This window comes from Octopus bimaculoides, chromosome 17, assembly GCF_001194135.2.
Source record: "Octopus bimaculoides isolate UCB-OBI-ISO-001 chromosome 17, ASM119413v2, whole genome shotgun sequence".
NCBI lineage: Eukaryota > Metazoa > Mollusca > Cephalopoda > Octopoda > Octopodidae > Octopus > Octopus bimaculoides.
Genome location: NC_068997.1, coordinates 31,047,272 through 31,055,551, shown reverse-complemented (window position 1 = coordinate 31,055,551; position 8,280 = coordinate 31,047,272). Strand labels below are relative to the sequence as shown.

The 8,280-nt window shown below is 37.0% G+C and overlaps 1 protein-coding gene and 1 long non-coding RNA gene across 3 annotated transcripts in view; one reads left to right on the top strand and one right to left on the bottom strand.

The window, feature by feature from the left end:
* Positions 1 to 499, bottom strand: part of LOC128249694 (uncharacterized) — a 15,576-nt gene extending 15,077 nt beyond the window's left edge. Inside the window, exon 1 of the long non-coding RNA XR_008265811.1 lies at positions 172 to 499. This is a non-coding gene — a long non-coding RNA (uncharacterized LOC128249694). The remainder of the gene's footprint in view (positions 1 to 171) is intronic.
* Positions 1 to 8,280, top strand: part of LOC106871768 (uncharacterized) — a 629,775-nt gene that overhangs the window by 372,656 nt on the left and 248,839 nt on the right. The gene's annotated exons all lie outside the window — the stretch shown is intronic.

The window sequence follows — 8,280 nt, the reverse complement described above, 5'->3', positions numbered from 1 at the left end:
AAAAATAAGAGGAATGACCAGCAAATGTGGATTCCTAAATGCTAGAAATAGATGCCGAATCATCTAACCACGAAAAAAATGTTCTCAGTAGAAAATTTAGCGACACAACAGACTGTAAGCGAGCAAGACAAATGAAAAAATACTAAATCAAAAAACGATTAACCTACGTACCATGGTTTCACCTGTTAAAATTTACATAAGTAAATATCTGCAGGATCGTCAGGGTAAGTTTGTCTCTTTGAGATGCAATACACAGAACTAGACACAAGCCATCCACCCGTAAGTGAACACGTGTAGAGTTCTGCGATTACATTCAGCGTATCCTATCAAATGTCTTCAAATCTGGCGCGCTAAGTCCGGAAATAATTCTGCAGTTAATTAATTTCTGCAGCTAATTTAACTGGTTAGAGAACATATATTATTTATTTAAAATTTATTAATGAGGGTAGAAATTGATATTAATCAATTAAAACCAGTGGTCTAGCATATTAAAAAAATTCCGAAGATTAAAATTATATTACATACAAAAATAAGAGGAATGACCAGCAAATGTGGATTCTTAAATGCTAGAAATAGATGCCGAATCATCTAACCACGAAAAAAATGTTCTCAGTAGAAAATTTAGCGACACAACAGACTGTAAACGAGCAAGACAAATGAAAAAATACTAAATTAAAAAACGATTAACCTACGTACCATGGTAAATTATTTTTATTATGTATGTTATTATTGCTATTACTAAGAAATATGTGATGAATGGATTTGGGTCAATCAGATTTATCCTCCACATACGTGCTATATTCAAGTGTATTGTCAATATTATCCACGCTATTATTGTTAAGATTAGCCACATAAGAAGTATTGGAAATAGAGAGTATAGATATGCCAGTAGCATGAGAGTTGGCTTCATCTGGCGCTGTTGGTATTGTTGTAGGTGTAATATTTATTGTTATTATTATTATTAATTTTATTGCGGCGAGCAGACAGAATTGTTAGCTTGGTGAAATGCTTAGCGGTGTTTCACCCGTCGCTGCGTGTTGAGTTCAAATTCCGCCGAGCTTGACTTTGCTTTTCATCCTTTCGGGGTCAATAAATTAAGTACCAGTTAAGTACTGAGGCCGATGTTTTTTACTATCCCCTCCCCTCAAATTCCATGCCTTGTGGCTATAGTAGAGAGGTTTATTATTATTGATTTGACTCAGTTTCTGTTTTATTCCTGGCAGGGTTTATGTGAGTAGCGGGTTACGACCTGTAGCATTAGGTATCCACTAGCTTTCAATAGTCTTTCAAGTGCTTAAAACACTCAAGGTAATATCTCCTGTCTCTAAGAGGCAAAAGTTCTGTAGAAGCTCTACTGGACATTCTATTCTAATCTCCTACAACCATTTGTCTGTATCTTTGCTTACAGTTCTGAATGAACCAATCATTATAGGCACAACTTTTACACTTTTCATATTCCAAATTCTTGTAATTTCTAATTTTAAGAGTTATATTTTTGTGATTTTCAACTTCTTTCTTTACGATCCTGGAATCAAACGTACATGACGGATCAATTAGTAAGCAACTTCGCTTTTCTTTGCTTATTATTGTTATGTCCGGTCAATTATTTTCTAGCTTCTTGGCTGTTTGAATTGGAAAGTCCCACAAAATCTTACTGTTCTATTACTCCAATACTCTTTCAACCCATCGTTCGTACCATGTGTCCCCAACTTCAAATACCCGTTTATGGCAAAGCTTCCAGTGTAAAACTTTTACTACTTGGTCGTGCCTCCATTTCGTATATTCTTCGTGTCCGAACTTGGGTAATTCTGTGACAATGTCTCCATCGAAGTTCCACAAACTCCATATTTTACTGACACATTCTCCCCACATAAATTTGCCCTCAAGCTGTTTGCTTTTCTTGTTTGATCCTGAGTTGCTACAATTAGGCTCTCTTTTTTCCTTTTCTGATTACCCTTTTTTCACCAAACTCAGGATTTTGTTCCACTTACATCTGCAGTGGCTCTCCAAAATTGACCTTCGTGAGGTTTCTCTTCAATCTGTCAAACGTGCTCACTTTGAATTTCATTCTTATCCTTTTTTCCTATTCCACATTTGATCACCAGTTCCTTATTCACTTCCGTTATTAATTTCTCTGTGCTTTTCTTTTATACACACTCTCCCACAACAATTAATTCTCTACCAATCAGATCTCTCTTCAGGTACAGCTGGTTGGTGTCAGTTTTCGTATGGCGGGCTCCATACATTGTCAATAGTTATCTAGTTTTTTTCTGTCAAGTTTTATCATCATTAATATTCAGCAATTTTACTTTCATCATGTGCTTCTACTGCACAATCGAGCGTAACTCTATGTACCTTGGGGATGTGCTGGGTTTTGTTGTGGTGCTCATATTTTCACTGTATTGAAAGTGCTTTACGTAGGTTGTGTGCAGTGCCCAGTAGTGCAATTTTCTGTATGTCATATATATTTGTAAGTCCTGGTGTTTTGGTTATGTATTTATCCGAATGTTGTTTCTCATACCTAATGCACCTACTATTATAGGAATTGTTTCTGTTTTTAGGCTCCACATTCGAGTTACCTCTATTTCCAGATCTTTGTACTTTGAGGGTTTTCCGTTTCTTTTAGAGAAACGTCATCTGTTGGTATCGATTGGAATGCATTGTTTTGTTCTTGGTGATCTCTAACAACTATATCTGGCTTATTGACCTTAATTTCTCTGTGTATTGGCATATCCCAGTGTACGGTTGGTTAATCATTTTCTGAGACCTTTTCTGGGGTTTGTTTATACCATCTTTTTCTGTTTTTATTCCATAGTGTTGTCATGCCTTCCAGTGTATATAAGTTCCAACTCTGTCATGTCTGTGAATAGATTCCTTCTCAGCCAGGACTTGGCAGCCAGAGACAATATGATTTATTGTTTCTTCTCCATCACCACATATTTCTGTAGTTACTTGTATTTTGGGATTTCATGTTTTTGGTGATTTCTGGTGGGAAGGCTTTGATCTTGTGCTGTAATTTTAAAAAATTGTATCCTGAACTTTTTAACTATTGTTGAGATTTTGCTTTGTCTATGTCTGTCTTGTTTAGCTTAACCCAATATTTCCCATGTAGGAGCTTTTCTTGCCATCGTTTTGTCACGATACGCTGTTGTTTCAGTTTGGGTTTGGACCTCAATTGTTTTATAGCTTTTGATTTTTTTTCTTTTTTCTTCAAAGTGGTCAGGTAATGTAATGACTTCTTTCTTGTATTTTTCAGCTTCCTTAAAAACACAAAACTATTTGTACCAATCCTCCTTTCTGAATTAAGTATTTCTGTAATCCTATGGTGGTTATTTTATAATAGATTTCTAGTTCTATAAGGCCTCTACAACCTTCAATACGTTGTATATAAAACCTTTCTATGTCAGAACTTGGATGGTGCATCCTAAATCCCTTCATTATTTTTCTTGTTTACCTGTCTAGTTTAGTTAGTTCATTTAGAGTCCATATTGTAGCAGTAACTTATGAGTGAGTCGGCTAAAATGTTTATACCTATTATCTTGATTTTGCCATTGAACTCTGTTTTCAGTATTAATCTAACATGACTATAGTATTCCTTTTTTATATTGTCTTTCATTTATATGTGTTTTATTGTATCTGGTTCATTGATTCCTATGTATTTGCATGTTTGGTTGCGGTTTAATTTTCTTATTTCATTTGCTTTATCTACTGTGATGTTGTTACTCTTAACTAGATTCCCTCTTTTCAAGGTTGCTTTGGCACATTTTTCTAAGCCAAATTTCATGTATATTTCTTTGCCAAGAAATATACATGCATTGTCTGTAATGATGTTTCCAGTTGTTTGATATTTGCAGCATGCAGTTTTAGATCATCCATATTCAAGAGATGGTTGATTGTTTGCTGTAACAATTGTATCCACATCCAGTTCTGCTTACCATGTCAGATTATGGTGTCAGTTCCAAGTATTAAAAGGAATAGAGAGAGTGTGTCTCCCAGGAATATTCTTCTTTTAATGAGGGTGGCTTTGGTTTTTATGAGTTTCTGTTTTGTCTGAAGCAGTAGCATTGTTTCCCATTTATTCATGGAATGCTTTATATATTTTATGATTATTGGTGTTACCTTATTCATGGCTAGTACTTCTAGGGTTCATGTGTGGGGAATACTATCAAAAGCCTTTCGATAATCGAGCCAAGCCATGCTTAGCACCTCCAATTTCTTTCGACTCTCTTCAGTTATGACTTTATTGATCAATAGTTGATCTATAAATCCGCATGAGCCCTTTCAGCATCCTTTCCGTTCTTCTGGAAACAAGGTGTTTTCTTCCAGATGTTTGCCCATTCTCTGTAATATTATTGCAGTAAAGGCTTTATAAATTGTAGGGAGACAAGTTATCGGTCTGCAGTTTTGTGGTCAGAAAAATGGCTATTATAACTTGCACGTCCCAGGCTTTTGTGATGATTCTCCTTTACATGAGTAAAATGTTGACTCGAATTCGAGTCAAGAAGGTACTTATTCAACTTGATCTGGCGTGCGTTTTAGCCATTCTTGAGGAGTATGGGAAGATTGTGGAGGTGAAATCTACCATACAACTTAAAAGGACTGGAATATTTATGGAATTCCAGATACTAGTTTCCCCAAAGTAAATAAATCGCATTCCGATTTTTTCTGTTTCGGTGAATGCGAATAGATGCCTGTTTATATTGAAGGTAAAGAATCGAATTATTTTGTGTGTAGCAATACGAACCACCCAAAGCCTTTTGCTCCGTGTTGGAACAAGCAAGGTCTCCACACAAGGTGTGCACAATATTACTACATTACATCTGCCTCTTTTCTCCGATTCAAGCCTCACAAAAGCAAAGCGCAAAGACGTCTTTGACATCGCACCAAAAGGCCTTTGTCTGGGACAGGAGAAAAACTGAATTTCAAGCAAAGAGTGACTGGCCCAAAGTGAAAACCCTAAGAGATGACAATAAAAACAAAATCCATCACAACACCAATTTAAAAACAAATCGACACCAACATCAACACCTTCATCAAAAGGAAACCCATTTTTATAAAGACCTTCGCATTCACAAAAAAAAACATGAAAACAAAAAGAAACATCAGAAAAACAAAACAGTGACACTCTCGAGTATGTACTTCTTTCATTAACTTCACTGTTGTTCAGAAGAGCAACATGGAATTGATTGAGGAAGTATTTAATAACAAAAGCATTGTAACAAGTGGGGAAAGCTGTGCAGAACACCTCCCAAAAACGCCATCGAACAGGATGTTAATCCAAACAGATACGGGTTCATATCTGGATTTGAAATACGAATTCCACCAGGACACTGCAGGGTTTAGTAACTAGCCTCCAAAAACATTTCTAGAAAAACCCTTCCATCCTCACCCCTCGACCAAAAAGAAGACTGTTTCAACAGTGATCCATTGAAGACCAAGGTACGGAACTCTATTTTATGTTCTCTAAGTTAAATGGCTACACTTATAGTTAGCTGTATAAATGTTGGGGAGTTACATTCAATCTGGACGCAAGGTCACCTGCACAACGATTTCAGGTCCCTACATTTAGACGAATCACCATCAGTGAGACAGACAAGAAGTCCCGGGAATCATGCTCTAACATTCAGTTTCAAAGAATACTAGATATTATCATCTTGTGGATGATGGGAGCGGGTGGTGGTGTAGATGTGGCACTCCAGAAATTCTAAGGTCTCAAAGTAAGAACAGTCTTCTTGTATCCGACAGTATGTTGGTTGTGTTAGACGTATACGACAGCAAAAGTGGTGCCTTTAGATTGGTATGTGCTGACAGAGGCAGGAAGGCTACACTTTGTCAGGGGTCTAGAAACATTCCTGGGAATGTCTCGCACTTTGGCGCTAGTGAATGACTGCAATAGTATTTTGGACGCGCGAAAGGATTGTGTAGATCTTGTACAAAGAAGAGGGTGCAAACGCCTTGAAAGCCTGCTAGAATCCTCCAGCTGTCAGGCAGGTATCGGCTGGATTTCCCTGATGTACCAGTGCATATATGGAGCAGCCACAATAGGTTATCCAAATCGTATCTAGATAGAATATTTGTTAGATCATCAGATAAGAATAGTATAGGTTGTTAACAATTGAAATTGGTTGCCTACACAGACCACAAATTTGCGATCTGCAGTCAATTTGGATAGAACTTGTAGTCAGGGGCCCCGTTACTGGAAGTTAAACGCGTCCTTTCCGGTACGCAATGACTACAGGAACCGGATTGGCGAACTAGTTAAGCAGCAGTTGATGAGGGTAATCTTTAGCAACTGGTGGTTGATCGTCCTGAAGAGGGCGATTAGAGCAGAATCGATAGCGTTTAGCAAAGCGTTAGCTATAGAGAGAAATAGATTACAGGAGAACTAGTTAGAAAATTAGAAGATACGATTAATAAAGACATCGCAACTCACGTGTTAGCGGCGAGAATGTCCCTTGGTGACTTTTGAATTGAAACACGACGGATGCATAGTCAAACCTGAGGCCTGTGCGTTAAGAGCATAACAGAACTAATGGTTTCTGATGGAGCTGAACGATGGCGACGCCCCGTGGTAACTATACTACGATCGGGTCTTTGATAGGTCGGGGCGGGTGCGTGTTACTGGGTTTTGAGCAGATGTGTGCAGTTTTTCAACAGCACTTCCTGCAACTGTTTGGGGAAGCCGGTGGGTCAATGATGATGGCGGAGTTTAGCTCGTAACTAGACCCAAAGAATTTGGGTGGGGATAAAAGTCAAGAAAGTCCGATAAGGACCAGGATGAAATAAAGCAGATGTCATACCTTGAATCTAGGCTATTAACAGGAGTAAAGGGAAAAAAGCTTAATAAAGTAGACGTAAGAGAAATAATAGCCAAAGAAGAGTAGATGTGGGTAGTCAAATTTTGTCGTTGCAGTTTGCTATCCACTAAGGAAAGATAAAATGCTAGAAAGAGGTGCGGAACTGTAAGGGGGGGATTTAAAATTTAAGAATTAAGATTTACAACGATAATATAAGACATGTGGCATAATGTAATGCAAATAGAGGTTAAAAAATAAAGATAGGAAGTTGATAATAATAGGATAAAATAAGCTAAAGTAAGGGATAAGAGTAAATAAATAATTTAAATTGAAAAATTACCAATCAAAGCTTTCGAATGAGATCGACACTTAGAACTAAGATCAAAATGCTATTTTGAATAAAATAAAATAAAATAAAATAAGAATGTAATTTGGTGAGACTATGATCCGTTTGATTCTATGTGTACTCAGAGATAGTATTTGATGCAACTCAATGATAGTAAATGTTTCAGTTAGGTGTTATAGATATATCATATTTGTTGGATTTCTTTACACAGAGAAAACTTCTTTAAGCACTTCTTTAATCTACACCTACTGAGTCAAAGATAAGCTTCTGATTACTGGTTCATTTCCAAAAGGGGATTTGTGCTACTACAACTCCAGCCCATATTCGAGTTGAGATTCTAGTGACTTATCGATTGGAACACACACGGTGCACCTTTTAGTTTGGGTTACCATGACCTAAACTCCTCCTCTTCCGTATATATATTGGGTCATCCCGTAAATAATGCGGTTTTTTCAATTGCATGAATTAAAAGTCGGAAGGAGACGGGATAAATTACCTGCATCAACTTGCTATAAATGCAGGTCGTAATTCTACCTTGTACTTATTCTTAGTGCAAGTTTATAAGAGTGCAGTTCGATTTTAGCAGTTATTTTTTCAAAGTTATAATGGAAGTAACAAAGGAGCATATTCGGCATAGTTTGCTTTATGAGTTCAATAAAGGCAAAAGTGCGAGGAATATTAATGTAGTATTTGGGGATCGGACAATAAGCGTAAGCTAGTGTCAACGGTGTTTCAGAAATTCAGAGCCGGAAACTACAACCTAGAATACGAACCACGTCCTGGATTATCTGTAGAGATCGGCGAGGACGTCCTGCAAACCCTGGTAGAACAAAATCTCATTGTGAAAGGATGGTTGCAGCCAAGGAAATACTGGTTCAATACTTAGGATTTGCGGGGAATAAAATTCCCTTAAAACAATAGGTATATATAAAGCATATAGTTTATATCCATTTAAAAGAAAAGATAATGGAGATTAGGAATTTAATAATTATTTCTTATTAACAAGATGACCAATTTGTTGTTAATAATAATCAATTACTCACTTCGTAATCTCCATTTTGTTTTCTTCTTTTACACACACACACACAACACACACACACACACACACACACACACACACACACACACACACACACA